This window comes from Equus caballus, chromosome 16, assembly GCF_041296265.1.
Source record: "Equus caballus isolate H_3958 breed thoroughbred chromosome 16, TB-T2T, whole genome shotgun sequence".
Classification (NCBI taxonomy): Eukaryota; Metazoa; Chordata; class Mammalia; order Perissodactyla; family Equidae; genus Equus; species Equus caballus.
In genome coordinates, this window is record NC_091699.1 from 56,846,176 (window position 1) to 56,861,659 (window position 15,484).

A 15,484-nucleotide genomic window follows, 5' to 3' on the forward strand; every position below is an offset into this window, starting at 1 on the left:
ATATCAAGGTGATAGACATATCAGTTATCATAATACAGGTCAGTAGGGTTAGCCCATATTTAACAGACAAGTGCTTGAAAACACAAAATAATCAAAACACAATTATATGCTGTTGACAAAAGACATGTCAAAAAAATCATAGAGAAGATTAAAAATGAAGGAAAAGGCCAGAGAGTACCAGGTGAACCCAAACAACCGAGAGCAAACCAGATAAAACAAAATTCAACAAAAATCCATTAAACAAGATAGATGGTTATTTTTACACTGATAAAGGGAATAACTCATAATGAAGCTACAATAGGCTGAATAATAACATTGACATATATAAAACAAAATCTGTTAGAAAAACAAAGAGAAATTAAAAAAAAAATCACAGTGGGGGATTTAAAAAGCTCTCTCACACTTTGACAGACCAAACAGACAAATGTAAATAAGAACAGAGAGACAGTGAATGATATCCCCTTGTTCAGAAATATGTACACAAATAACAGTATGTATAAAATACAATATCTTTGAAATAGAAAGGGAATGTTTTTCCCCAAATGTGCCAGGAGGATTCATAAAAGTGAATCACATCCCAGACATAAAGAAAAGTTCAATAGACTACCCCATAAGAAGATACTGTTCAGACAAAATTCTGACTTTAAAAAGGCAGGCATTGATAACAAACATATAAACATGAAAATTCAAAATACTTGCATATTAGGTCTCTACACACCCCCAAATTCCACCAAAAATTCCTCTTAAATAACTCTTTTGTCCAAAAGTAAATAAAACATCTATTGTGTGGTGTAGTTTCCCGCTGTTTTGTATTCTTTTCACATGTAGGTGAGTCCGGCTTAGGGAACCTTCTGGTCAGCATGACTTATGATGCAGACAATCAGACGGTCCCACATCCAGTGCAGCTACCTGAAACGTCCACATGCTCCTTGGCCCCTGAGTACAGTGCTTTTACACTGTAGGTTTTCTAACCCTGACACTTTTCAGTTAGTACTGTTCAGGGATATCTATGGAAGTGAGAAAACCATAAAGAAAAGGATCATTAACACAGACTCTAAGGAGTGATGCCTCTGGGGAGCGGAGGGGATGTGACTGCGGAAAGGTTGTTTTCCTTAACCTGGATCTTCACTTTATGCTTCTTCTTTAAACTGTACAAATGCAGATTATATACTCTTTGGTATCTGTGACACATTTCATAATTTTTAAAAAATTCATGAAAAGAGCAGAAAAACACTAACCACAGTTTAGTACATGGTTCAGCTGGGCATAGCGTTTATGCAGACATAATAACGAAGCACTGAATTTATTCATTATGGATAGGTGAGGGGATGGGAAGGGCGGGGGTGTGGGCTAGAAGAGGCTGAATCCTCTTGTTCCCTGGCGGGAAGTAACAGATAATGCCTAAAACTAAACAATTGACAAGCGACAATACAGGCATTCTATATAGAGACATGGAGGACAATTTTATCATGAAAATAAGTGAAAGAGTTAAAAGTGGTTGCCCTGGGGGTGGGGGGAGAGGGAGGTGATGAAGAAATGTTGAAAGACTGTTTTTCATAACAAGTCTTGACTCTTTAAACTCTGTGCACGTACATCTTTAGTAAAAGTAAAAACCTTAAAATAAAGCAGAGTAAGTTGTTTCATTGTGGAGAACAATATACACCTTCAGGATAGATTTAAAAGCTAATATTATAAGACTGTCTCTCTGTGGCTTGCGTTAAAAATTTCAGGGGCAGAACTACACATAGATTCAAAGTAACTCAGCCAGAAGTGCCGCTGCTGTGTGGGGGAAACCACAGTCCACAACCGTGAGTGGTTCTGATGATAACGAGAATGCTGATGTCGAAGATGCAAAGGGCTTCTGGAAAAACGGCTCATGATATGAGAGAGAAAAAAGGCAACAGTTGTCAAATAATATGTGATTATACTTAAAGAGGGATTTTAAAGGTGTACATGTCACTGTATTAATAAATTTATTTTGTAAGTAGACATTTGCTTACTTTATCTATACCTCTCAAAGCTTATGTATCAAAGATGGACAGAAGAATTCCACTTTTGTTCATCTTCTCATTGGGAAAATGAGGAACAGCATCATATTTGGGGTGACTTTATTTTCAAGCAAAAGTAGTCTAAATGTTGGGTTTCTGGAAATCCTTCCTAAGACACTAAAGGTAGGAACTATAAAGCAAATGATTGATACACGTTATCTTACTAAAATTTAAAATTTCTAGGGCAATAAAAAATGATAATATCTGGAAGTGGCCAGCATGTAGCTCAATGGGCATTCCCAGTGTGCATGGGAATTTGAACTGGTTTGTTCTTTCTGGAGAGGGGCTTGGCAGTATGTATGTAGAATCCGGTCAAAGTGCCTACAGGTATTAAGCCTTATTTGCAAAGATGAGCAATAGGTAGTTCTTCACAGTTAGTCAAAAAGGTAGTAATTAAATATCTAACACTAGGATATTGCTTAATGAGTTATAGTTTATCATAACATACTATAATGATATACTATAGCATTACGTTCTAGATGACTATTTTTCACATAAAAATATTCCTGACATTTATTGCTAGGCAGAAAAGGTTACTAAATAATTCTGACATTAATAATCCAATTTTATATCAAAAGCAAAGCAAAGCAAAACCAGGAAAACCCAGAGCAATGAATGCATTGAGGAAAAATGGGAAGGACAAACACCAGAATGTCCACAGTGATTACCTCCAGGTGGTGAAATACATTTGACATCCTATTTTCTCCTTGGTACTTTTCTTCATTTTCTAACTGTTCTTCATAATTTAGCTTTGTAATACAAATGAAAAACATGCATGTCCTTCCTGAGCCCGATTCCTGGGATTCCGAGTGTGATCACTAGGGGAAACTTCACAGACACTCTACTGTGTCCCTTGGGTGTTATAGGGTGTGTAGAACTCTCTGGGGTGCAGGCAGTGGGGTGAGGGTGCTCAGGCAGAGAAAACATTGTCAGAAAAGGGTAGAAGTAGATGAAGGATGGGGGTAGAAAGCATGCTGGAATCTCCGCTGTGAGAAGCACATACACTGTGAGCATGCGCATAAGGTTTGATGGAGAGGTTGAAGCCAGGTGCTTAGGGCCTTGAGTGTGACTTTCAGGGACTGATGGAGAACTCTAGAAAGTTCTAAAGGAGGAAGATGATGATTGTGGTGATGGTGCTGCAGGTGTGACCTCAGGTGCCTTTCAAACTCATTTAATTTCAAATGAGATTAAACCAAACTTGTTAATGTGGGTCAAAATGAGTTTGTAAACCATTGCTGAAGCCCCTATCAGACCTCCCCCACCCTGCACTCCTCTAGGGTGAACACACCCAACTCAGATGTCAGGGGCGACCCTCTGGCTGCCATAGAGAAATGACACCTTGTGCTACTTCCACGATCTGAGACTGGTGTTGAAGTTTCCCAGGGACGCCCTCATGTGGCCCAAATACCACCCCTGGGAGCAGGAGTCAGGGATCTGGCTTCCAGGTGAACAAGGTAAATTAAACCCATGCATTTACTTCTGCTCTCTCCTAAATCCTATTAAAATACAAATAAGGTACAAAAGCCAAAACTCCTACAGAGGTTACAGGAATTACATCTGGGAAGCCGGAAAGCAGAAGAGGCATAAGAACATGAGTCAGTACCCAGGAGAAGCTGAATCCTGATGCTGCAGTGGGGGAAGCCCAATTCTCACATCAGAACCCCATCAAGGCTCAGGAATTCCAAGCATCAGTTACCTTTAGAAGTGGGCATGCAAGTGGTTGAAGTAGTTGGACCCCCAGGTTCCCTTTTACACCCTGTTCAACCAGGCAACTGCCTTCCTCCATCTCAGCAGATTCTGCTTAGTCTTCTAGAAATGTTTACTTCTAGAAAGGCTGATACAGACAACTGGACCAGGCTCCAGGCATATCAAGGGCAGTGGCACCCACAGAAAACAGATGGGTTGAGCAAAAGCTCCCATGCTGAATCCTGGGTCTGGCCTTGGCCCTCCTCTGTCACTGGGCTCCTCTAAACTGACAGTCAGACTTACATCCCTAGCAGGAGACTGGAACATTCCTCTCTAGGGAAACTAACCAACTCAAAAAAAAAAAGACCTACTGGGGCTGGCCCCGTGGCCGAGTGGTTAAGTACGCGCGCTCCGCTGCAGGCGGCCCAGTGTTTCGTTGGTTCGAATCCTGGGCGCAGACATGGCACTGCTCATCAAACCACGCTGAGGCAGCATCCCACATGCCACAACTAGAAGGACCCACAACGAAGAATATACAACTATGTACCGGGGGGCTTTGGGGAGAAAAAGGAAAAAAATAAAATCTTAAAAAAAAAAAAAAAAAAAAACCTACTAACTGTTCCCCCAATAAAACCACCTAGCCAGATCATCTTAGGCCGAAGCCCACCAGCCAACAAGCCCTACTCAGGCCCAATGGTCTTCAAATCAGCTTTCAGGGCTTCACTGTTAAAGATGAACTGACAGTCCTAGAACACTGGATACTTGAGCAAAGTGTCTACCATTAAAGATAAATACAAAAACAAGCAGAAAAAAGAAACTCAAAGGAGAAAATTCCAAAAATATTAATAAGGGAATATATTGAACTTTTGAAGCATCAACACTACATTCTGAAAGGAAGTCTAACAAAAATAATGCTTAGAAATTAAAAAAAAAAGTTATTGTGGAAATTAAAAGTTAGTAGATAAGATGGAACATAAAGTCGAGGATACCTTCCAAAAATAGAACAAAAGGACAAAGGGAGAATTCAGGAGAAAAAGAAAACTAGAGAATTAATCTGTGAGGTTCAAAAGCTATGTTCCAGAAGAAACCAAAAAAATGGAAGAAATAAAATAATGAAAGAAATAATTGAAGAAAATTTCCCAAGCCTGAAAGAGCTGTGTTTTCAAAGTAGAATAGCTCTCTAAGGGCCCAGTACAATGGAGGAAAAAGACCCAAATGAAAGTACATTGTTGTGAAATTTTATAACACTGGGACCAAAGAGAAGATCCTACAAACTTTCGGAGACGGGGGAAAAAGCCACGTGCAAAGGATCAAATATCAGAATGACTTTGGACCACTCAATAGCAATACCAGAAAGCTGTTTTTTATAGTCACAATAATAAAACACTGAAAACTGATCTAACAAAGACTATGTTATTAACATACTGGGAGAATGGAGGGAAGGGGGATGTGTATGTGTTGGGAGGCTGGAGGTATAAGGGAATAAAGCCTTTTCACAGTAGGAAATGAGATATCTAAAGAAAAAAGCAATGTAAGCAAGCTATTTAGAAATTTGGAGATAAATACCAAAAGAAAGCTAAAAGTTGAAAATGGTTGTACTTAGCAAGCAGGAACGGGTTGGGGGTGGGGCAAGGGTCTATTGCTTTTTATAATAAATCAAGAGAACTGGGTGACTTTTTAAAGTATGTACATTTATGACTTTGATTAAAATAAAATAAAATAAATAAAAAATCTGAGTATTTAGTTCTTAGCTTTGGGGCCCTGAGAAATCTCTCAATGTCCCTTCTGGGTGATGGACAGTTATCATGTTGTGGCTGCTCTGTGAAAATCCAAGCCTAACTAAGGAAATCCCCAAGAGCATACATGTTTCATCATTTGCTGCCCCAAAAACCAGTGTGTAGGGTTAGCTTGGAACAAGTCAATGTCCTTAAATTCAGATGCTCTTTCCCTTTCCCACAGGCATAAACTAAGGAGTCCAGCCACAGACTCAGAGATGGCACATCTGCAGAGAAGGCAGCTCCAATGACAACACTCTCACCACATCAGCTCTCTGTTTTATCAGCAGCAGAATAAAATTCTATCTGTTTTTGTAAAACAATCAACAAAGAGAGAAGAAGTACTTTTTTCCCCCATATTTTTGAAATGTAACCAATAGTACAAAATGTCCTTTAAAATCCATTTCTTAACATTTGCACAGATATTCATACGCAAAATGCTGAAAATTTATGCACCAAATAGGAAACAAATGAGCCAGTTCTGTTGGAAAACATCAGTGACAACAACCAGGCAGCCTATAATAAAGATTATAGTAAATAATCAATAGTAGTAAACTGTGAAATAAAGGACAAGTCAACATTGCTTAATTATGAAAATTACCGGAAGCAGTGGTTTTCTTTCTGCCAAGTTCTTCTACCCAGATCTAGTTCAAGTGTCTCAAGAGAGAACTGAATGCCAGGACACAGGCAATGGAGCCCCCAAATCTTCACTCTTTGTCTTCATGGCCAGAAAAGCCCAGGAATCCTTCCTAGGAAGACACGGGGCTCCGGGCGGAGAGCAATCTTGGAGTGAAGGAACAGCACAGTGCCATCATCTGTTTCTATTACCAGCTTCAGAAGGGAGGTGACAGAGAGCTGTGAAGTCTCAGGCAGCCAAGCCGAGAAAAACCCATCAACACGTGTGCGACGGGGAGGCAGAGGGACCAAAGCTCGTTTAAAGCTGCCCAGTTTAATAAAACTTTGTGGAGGAAATGTCACGTGAATTTTTACATGTATTTTTCTACTTTCTTGTTTGCAAATTCAAGATTCTGTGATACGGAAAAACCGAAGATGTGGTTTCATCTTGTGCTTTCTCATCAGGCAGACCATCACATGTGTTTGCCTTGCTAAATGCTCTCAACACAAACATGCTTCCCACGGCAGCGGGAGACTGGACAGAGGGGAAGAGAAATCTCAGAGCATCTTTTCGGGTAGTGCAAGCAGGCACACTTCCCCGTGGTGCCCGAGGGTGTGTGCACATATTTTACCCAATTCATGTTGACTCCAGTGTGTGTGTAAAGACCGTTACAGTGTGACGGAGTGGACATGACTGCCTGCTAGCTGTGGCCAAAGGCAAATTATTTTGTTTCTGTAAGCCTCAGTGTCCTCATTTGTACAATGGGCATCATCCCCATGCCCAACCGTGTCGAAAAGCTCAAAAGAGATCAAGCTCGCAGTGCACCGAATTACCACACTTTTGCATATTTTAGTGCTCAAATATTAGCAGCACCTCATCTGTAAAGTACTCTTAAAAATAAGCACGGATAATGTTTTTCTCAGACCACACAAATCATGAAGGAGCTGTCACAGAACACTTATTTGTAACCCCGGGCACTTGCTTGACATGTGCCCCTGCATGTCCCTCCTGTTCTGCTGTGAGTGCCCCTCCCTTCTGTGCAGGCACGACAAATTCGGGCGGTCACCAGAAAAAAAAGTTCTACAAGAAAAGCTGCCTAACTGCTCGGTGCGATTCCAAATGCCAGCTCTCAGCTGGGCCAATCTGTTCTCTGTCCAAAACCAGAGTAGATTTTTCAAATAAGATTGCATTCTGGCACTGAAGAAACCGTGAGTTCTTGACTCGTGACTCCTGCTCTCTCTCTCTCTCTCACGCACACACACACACACACACACACACAAAGAGAAGGGAGCAGAACATTTGACAGGAAAGACTTGGGGAAGCTTCTCTCTAAAGGATCTGGGCAGGATTGTGAAGAGGGTGCATACCCCTTTATTGTGAAGTGGTAGATAGAATATTCTGCAAGTCATCACACTAGCTCCTGTCTGTGTGTGAGTATGTGTGCATGATTCAGAATATTTATGAGGACCCAGGGTACTCTGCTTACAGCGCACCACTGTTTACATAGCACTTACTGAGGAAAGGACCTACAGATACACTGAGGGTGTTAAGCAGGAAAGGAAGAAAAATGGATTCTTTTTTGTCCACTGCCAATTAACCGCATCCTCTGCCGAGGGGTCCTTTTATTCCAGACAAATGCATATGTGCAAAACTCTGCTTACACTTTTATGGAATGTATTGCATTAGAAATAAGTTTTCTTCACACGTGCAGGATATAAACACAAACTTTGAAAAGGCGCATGCATCATCCACTCATTTTCATGCAGAAATCAACAGCCACTTCTTACAAAAATGAAAACAAATTTATATTCCGCAAATCAAACCTGAAGTTAATGTACTTCTGTTCAAATATAAATCTCAAAAAAATGCTGTTGCTGTGGCTTGACTAGAAAAATAAGTATAAATCATGGAGTGGTCTCTGACAGAGCCAAATGCAAGGCAGCTGACCTGCCAATTTATTAAGAATTTTCATTTTGGTGGTGACAGTGCTGGCCAACTCTGACTTACAAGGGAGTGCAGTAATAAACTCGGATCAGAGTTTCCACGGTTGCTTCGAAAGGAACAGCAGAATTCTCTAACAATCTCCTGGCTGAATTCCTCTAGCAGCATTTCTGTTCTCCTTAAGTCACTGAGCTCGTCTTTTGCAAGGTCTGCACCAGCCCTGTTGTCCATGCTGTCAACAGAGGATCACGAGTCCCCTTTCCAGCGTGCAAGTTTGAGCAGACGGGATCTCCAAACTGCTTCTGCAACGTTCCCAGGCCCCTGCAGGTTTCTGCCTACAAAGAAAACTCCGGAGGCTGTGAGCTCCAGGTGCCATGCTGGGGGACACTTCCTTCAGGGATGGGAATCGTGCACATTTGCCACCAGTCCCCACCTTCAGAGCGGAGCCTGGCCAAAGATCTTGGTGTGTAGGTTGAGGGGAGAGTATTTTATTTCAGCATTATCCCCCATGGTGGATGTAAGGGCTTTGAATAGAAAGATCTACTCCATCTGTATAGAGCCAAAAATATCTCTCAAGAGAAGCTTTGAATAAATTGCTTTTAGAGGGGGACTTTTTTTTGTCACCAAAATTGAAACCACTGACCAGGATCCAACTAAGCACCCCAGAATTCATCCTTTAGAAAGTCTGCAGATTTCTCACTTTTTGAGAGCATGATAATACATGGGGTACGAGTGCCATGCATGGAGCCAGCCTGCCTGGGTGCAAATCCTGACTCCTCCAATTCCAAGCTGTGAGACCCTAGGCAAGTTCCTTAGTTTCTGCATGTGTAAAATGGGTGCAGTAAACCTTTAGGGAGTTGTTATGAGGGTAACTGAGTATTTAGAAGAGTAATTCAGTATAGAATAAGCTCTCAATAATGTCAGCTTTTATACAGAAAACTAATTTCCCATTTCCATAAGCTTTTTTGTTGCTGGTAGTGGAATCTCTTTGCAAAGGCAGAGATTCAAGGCCCAGCCTCTGAAAAAGTTGAAAGCCTCCATGGCAACAGATGAGCCTTTTTTCCGGGGGTTGGCAGGCCCACTGATATCAAGGCACACTCATGCAGAAAGCAAGGAGTTAGGACGATGGGCGGAGTGTACTGCCTCACCCAAACACTAAACCAGGGGCTTTGCCAAGAAGCACAGATGCTGCATCTCAAAATGCCCAAATTTTTCTTACAGTTGTCATTTTGCCTGGCAAAGGAAGTTTTCATCTTTTCAAAGATGTTGATGCCTTTGCCCAATGCTTCATCCTTGCCTGTGCTCTCAGCTCCACTGCTCTGAGAGGGGAGCTCTGGGAGAATCTGCTGGACTGAACCCCACTTTCCACCCTGCTGTCACAGCAGCTCCTCTGAGGCTGGTCCAGACACCCTCTCTGCAGCCCCTGGCATGAAATCATGCAGAAAATCTGGCCTGGGATGGTCACCCCTGTGGCCAAAGCTGACATAAACCCATTAAAAACCACCTTTTATTTCTTTGGTCTCTTAGATGAGGGTTTTGTTGGATGGGAGTTAAACTGATGGACTCAAAACCATTTTCAGAGATCTCCCTGTCAGTTTATCATGCCACCTTTGTCATATGCTAAATATGACTTCATCCTCACAGTGTCTCCCCCATCATACAGTGAGGATTCAGGACATGGAGATGCACTTTAAATCAGAAGAGAGTCATTAAAAACACTAGCCCAGGGGTCCAAAGAGCTGGGTTCCATCCCCACCTCTCACCTATAGTGGCTGTGTACTCAGATCACTTCCCTTCTCTAACCATAGTTTTCTTATCTGAGGCACTACTTGAGAGCGTGAGTCCAATCTTTGAAGATGGGACATAAGTTTAGGATTTGACTGCCATTCAGGATGTATCCAGAGGTGGAATGACCTGAGAAAACTCATAGAGGCCAACCATTGAAGGGTCAGTGGTCACAGATATGGTCTGAGGGCTCAGGGTTTGGCGGGGGGGGGTTGGGGGGTGTATGTTGGGGGAGTGGGGAAGAGGGAGGGAGGGGTGAGGTGTTATGTTGTACAGCTTCTATGTGTGTGAGAGAGAAGGAGGAGTGTGCATGTGTGAGAGAACCAGAGAGAGAAACACTAGGTATATCATGTATATGTGTGTGAGAGAAAGAAGGATGGGGAGAGAGAGGGAGGAGGGAAAAGAGGGACTGTGGAGTATGTAAGAAAAACATTGCGTAAGAGCATATTGTGAGTATGTGAGAGTAAAAAAGGAAAGGGGGAAGAGAGAGCAAGGAAGAGCGGGAGGTGGGGAGATAGTATTTGTGGGGTGTGTGTGTATGTGTCAGTACATGTCTATGTGTTTGTGAGTGTGTGTGTGTTGCTTCTGTGTGTGTGGCAGCTGTACCCAGTGGTTGGATTGTTACACAGCCTCTGCCTACACATTTCTCAAAAAGCTCCCTGAGCTCCCCAGAGAAGCACTGTCAGAGGCTTTGGGGAATTCTCCCTTCTGGCTGACTCTGAAGAGCCAGGCTGGATTCCCCGAGTCTGAAGGCAGAGGATCAGGAGGCCCTCAGGGTCCTGCCCCTCCAGTCAGGGCCTCTGCCTCTGGGTATCTGAACGTCTGGCTCTAAGCTGGATGGAGTGGTCCTCACTCAGGAGACCGGTGGTCTCACATTAGCTGGGGTTTCTCAGAGCAGCACAGCCATGCAGGCAGCAGCTGGAAGCTGACTCACCCTCCCTGCTCAGCGAGGGAGGATGCCAGGATCTGTTTACAGCTCCAAGTCTGGTGAAGTCTTCCCGGAAGGGATGTGAGGAAGGGGGAGTCAGGCTCTATCCTTGCAAAGGACAGTAACAGCGCTGGACTGGTCAAGTTTGCAGGAGGTGTGAGGTCAGTTTGGGAAACTGTAAAAAGAGGTTGTAGTGGAAATCTTGCTTTCAGGGCCTAGCATCCATTAATCCACTTCCTGGTAAAACAGTACCCCAATGTTTGGGAAACCTCCTCTCCCCACTCCCCGCTCACACTCTTTGGTGGAGTTGACCTGACTCTCAGCTCCAAGAGTGGGTTTTGCTTTCATCAGGTGTCTTTCCCTCCTCCTAGCCACAGTGAGTAGGTCAGGGAGGGATAGATGACCCCAAATCAAGTCAATGTGAGCCATGCCTAGGACTTTCGTGCAGCCCTGGGAGTGGAGTGGCTTCTAAAGATGTGTCATTGAGAGAAGGGAGGGGCTGGAGCTCTGGCTGTCATCTTGCTATTGTGAGAAGTTTGAAACTGCAGCCCATCAGCAGAAAGCAATGGAAAGGGAAGAAACCGAGTCCTGAAGGTACAGTTTGAACTCTGAATCCAGCAGAACCTGAAGCCAGACTACCCTTGAACTTCTTCAATTACACAAGCTAATACATTCCCTTTTTTTAAAGCCAGGTCAGGTTGGATTTTCCATCACTGGTGATCCATAGAGGCCTAGCTGAAACAGAGGTGAATGGGATTCCCAAACTCCTACTGAGAACCCACAATGTGCTGGGCAGGTATAGTGACATGTGCTGGGGGAGGAGGTGACTAAATACAAGGCTCCTGCCCCTGGGGGACTTACAGTCACCAGGGAGGGAGATGCCTGACCGAACAGCCAACATGCCAGCAACAGATATCCATGTGCTACAAAGAGGAGGAGCTGGACAGCCTTAATCCAGAAGCCAAGATAGGGACACCAATGGGGGACTGAAGAGCCAGGGCATAGAGCTGTCATTGGGTAACAAACACCAGCTTGAGAGACAGAAGAACTGAGCCTTAAATCTCAATGCAATCTCTCTAAGTCTCCATTTATTCATCTGCAAAAGGGGCAGTCTTACCTCTTAGGATTGTTCTAAGAATGAAATGAGTAATCAGCCACTCAAGATGTATTTGTCAAGCATTGATTATGTGCCAGAAACTGTGGACAACATGGTGGGCAAAAACAGGGAGGGAGCTTATAATCCAGTGGGGTAAACATCAAATGAATGCAGACTTGCTTGATGACAATCTGTGACAAGGGGATTGTGGCTATGGAGCGGACGTCTGAAAGCAGAATAAGAACTGAACATGTGAAGAGGGAGGGAGGGGGCAGCATTCCAGACGGAGGAAACACCAGGTGAAAAGGACTTGTGGAGTTGGAAATGGGGGAGTCAGAAGGACGGAGAGAGACACCCCCTTCTGAGTCTGACGACAGAGAGAGAGAGAGAGAGAGAGAAAGAGAGAGAGAGACAGAGAGAGGGAGAGAGAGAGACAGAGAGAGGGACAGGGTTGGGGGGAGTGAGAGACAGAGAGAGAGGTGGAAGAGCAGGTGGGATCAACCCTGTGGCCTTTGCTGGACCTTGAGGAGTTTTGTCCTTATCTTAGGAGCAAAAGAAAACATGGATGGGTTGCCTCTGGGTAATTAGGAGTTTGAAGCAAATTGTTGTTGCTGGTTTTGCATGCAGTCGCAAAGGTGTTGTGTCAGCGAGGCTAAGAACAGAGATTAGGAGAGATGCAAACTGGGACAGCTTGGGGCATCTCACCTCTGTGTCTGAGCAATGCTGAGCTGCAGAGGTAAAGGCACACCGTTATCCTGGTGCTGGGGCAGGAGCTGCTAGCGGGGGATGGCAGACCTTCCAGTCCCCTCAGAGGGCCAGAGGTAGCAGGCCTAGGCCTCAGCTCCATGGCAGGCAGCGGTCACTAACTACAAGGCTGTGATTTACAAAAGGGTCCAGACCTCCCGGGACAGGAAGCCCACTAGTAGACTAAACTTCCTGGGGTGGGAGCATCTGAGATAGACTCACCTCTGAAAACTGGTGATGGTGGCCTCGCGCCCCCCAGGTAAGCAGAGTGAGACAATGGAAGGATGGCAAGTTTCAGAGTCAAATAGACTGGGTTCTAAACCCAGGCTCAGTGCCTTATTAGCTGAGTGACTTTGAGCAGATTACTAACCTCTCTGAGCCTGTCTCCCACTCTGTAAAATGAGGATAATACTCACCTTGCAGGCTTTTTGAGGGTTTGGTGAGTTAACATACACAACATGCCTTATGCTCAGCAAGTGTGTCATGACTTTCAGTTTTCTTCCTCTTTTCTTTGAGTCACCAACCTGAGCCACATGTGACAAGACAGCCCCAGGCACTGCTGAAACCATCCCAGGATAAAGTCCCGAATCTTCTAGAATACACCTAGTTAGCTTAAGGATTTGCCTGTGAAAGTAAAATTCACCTGGGATCAGGATTTGGGGAGACATACCCATCCCTTACAGTGTGGGGTGAATACCTTTCACAGTCTTTCCTGGCAGCTGGCTGTGATCAAGGGGAAATGGAGAGAGAACCCAGGAAGGGTGAGAGCATCTGGGGAAGATATCTTTGGGGGATTTGGGGTGCTGACCATGAAAAGGCAGCAAAGACCTCAGGCAGGGTCTCTGAGTCAAGAGTTAGTGGTGGTTTCAAAACCTCAAGGGAAGGAGACCTGGAGCTCTAGGAGCATCCCCTTTGCAGTCACACAGTGGCGATGGCCCCTGTCCTCAGGGAGCATAGACTCGCAGGTCCGGGGAAAGGAATGTAAACACACTCGGCGGAAAAGACACGGCGAGAGCAGAGTCCATTTCCAGGCTTACAGAGCCTCAGATGAGCAATTTATAGCTTCTGAAATGGATTCCAGTGTGTCTCTTTGCAATGTCATCGCTTTCTATGCAATTTTAATCCTTGGCACCGTTACGGGGGTGAGAGAGGAAAGTGAAGGCTTCCCTGGGCAATGTTAGCATGAAATGTTCCTTCTGGGAGGTTCTGGGAAGAGGAGGAAACCATCAAGACAGAGCCTTTATCTAGTTTAAATTCCCTCTACTCTCCCCAGTCCTTGATGCAGCTCGGACAAGAATCCTGCAGTCCAATTTGTAGATCAAGCATGTTATAAAATGTGAGAATTAGAAGTGACAAGTAAGATGCCCCATGCCATGATGCTAATACTCATGAAACCATTCTTGTCTATTTTCTCAGACAAAGTCTAAGCTCACTACGAATATACTTAGCAATTGTCTGCTAAAATGTATGTCTAGTGATTTAAATCAAACATGGGAGGTCTGGGTTGTCCTTGATTTGTCACACGGCCATTAAAACTATTGTTGCAGGGAAATACCACATTTTTTAATTTAAAAATTAAATTAAAATTTAATTTAATTTAAAATGGAAGGAAAGGTTTTCCCAGGTTGGAGCATCTGGATCAAGAAGCCCAAACTCTGTGGTCTCAACCTAATGGTCTCTCCGTGAGTTGCTGACCCCCTTCAGTGGCCCAGCTGGGGAGATCTCTGGGACACCAGGCCAGAGGGCCTAACCAAGACTGGGATGGAGGCTCCAGAGCCACAAGAGAGAGGTGAACACAGAGGGGAACTTCGTCTGGATCAGCTCCTTGATGGGCACAGACCTGCTTCCTGCTGAGGAGCGCCAGTCCACAGGGCAGGCGCCACGTGCACCAGCTTACCTGGAAGCACTCATATGGTCTTCCTGAAGTCTACACCTGAGAAACCACGACTGAAAGAAAGAAGAGGAATCCCCTTCACTGCTTCCTGAGCACCCACCTCTGCTCCACTTGAGTGTCTCAGGACGGAGCTTTTATGTGGCACCTACTGAATGCTCCCTAGCCCCACCCCACTAGAATACAGCTCAACACTGTATGTCTTCCATAGATATACACATAGGAAGTGGGCACTAGGAAAGAAAGGCACAGATGCAAGAGCCACATAAGGTGTCACCTTACAGCCTTTTATTCCTGAAAGACATTTCTGAAATGGCTCTGGGCAAAGAAGTGCATAAGCCAGCCGGTTTGATAGACAATGAGTTAAAAATGAATAAAGTTGGTCAGCTGAGTTAGGTTTTCCTTTCCTAAAAGTGAAACTCTATCCTGGAACACTTACAGCTGTCTTGGAGACTAGAAACCATCCTTCAGCAGAAATGGTGACAGGAGAAAGTTCGGCTGGTCAACAAGGAGAAAGGGCTCTCGCCCCAGATTTTAGCCTCATGCCGGGTGAGTACGTGCTACATGCAAAGGCAAACTGCTCTGCTGCCCCTTCTCTTCCTCTTTTCTTCAACCATCTTGGGGAGTTACACTGCCCTCTAAGTCCATGTGTATGGTGTTGTCTGAACACAATCACCACCCTTCACAACATCGGCAAATTTCAGCACAGAACATTGTTCCAACTCCTCACTAGCCAGCCCCCAAGCGCTCTGAGGAATGTGTCACAGGGGGCCCTGATCATAGTTATCTTCACAGGGGAGGCCCAGAAAGGTCAGGGATTTTGCACAAGGTCTCAAAGCTCACCAAGCAAGAAAAAAGTCTGACTAGAAATAAAACTAAATATACTGATTTTTCTTGGTGAAATTGTGGATGCAACAAGTATTCATGGAGTGTTTTTCAGCATCTAGTAACACCATATTGGGTACTTATTAATA

At 44.3% G+C, this 15,484-nt stretch overlaps 1 protein-coding gene across 10 annotated transcripts in view; it reads right to left on the reverse strand.

Annotated features, from left to right (window-relative positions):
- MYRIP (myosin VIIA and Rab interacting protein) overlaps positions 1–15,484 on the reverse strand; it is a 347,529-nt gene that overhangs the window by 118,579 nt on the left and 213,466 nt on the right. For 2 of the 10 annotated variants that reach the window (XM_070237963.1, XM_070237961.1), the window contains exon 1: positions 6,111–6,355. The exons of 7 other annotated variants lie outside the window; for them this stretch is intronic. The gene's annotated coding sequence lies outside the window, so the exon portion shown is untranslated. Of the gene's footprint in view, positions 1–6,110; positions 6,440–15,484 lie in introns of those variants that run through there. One more of the 10 variants, XM_014731770.3, reaches the window with a different exon arrangement.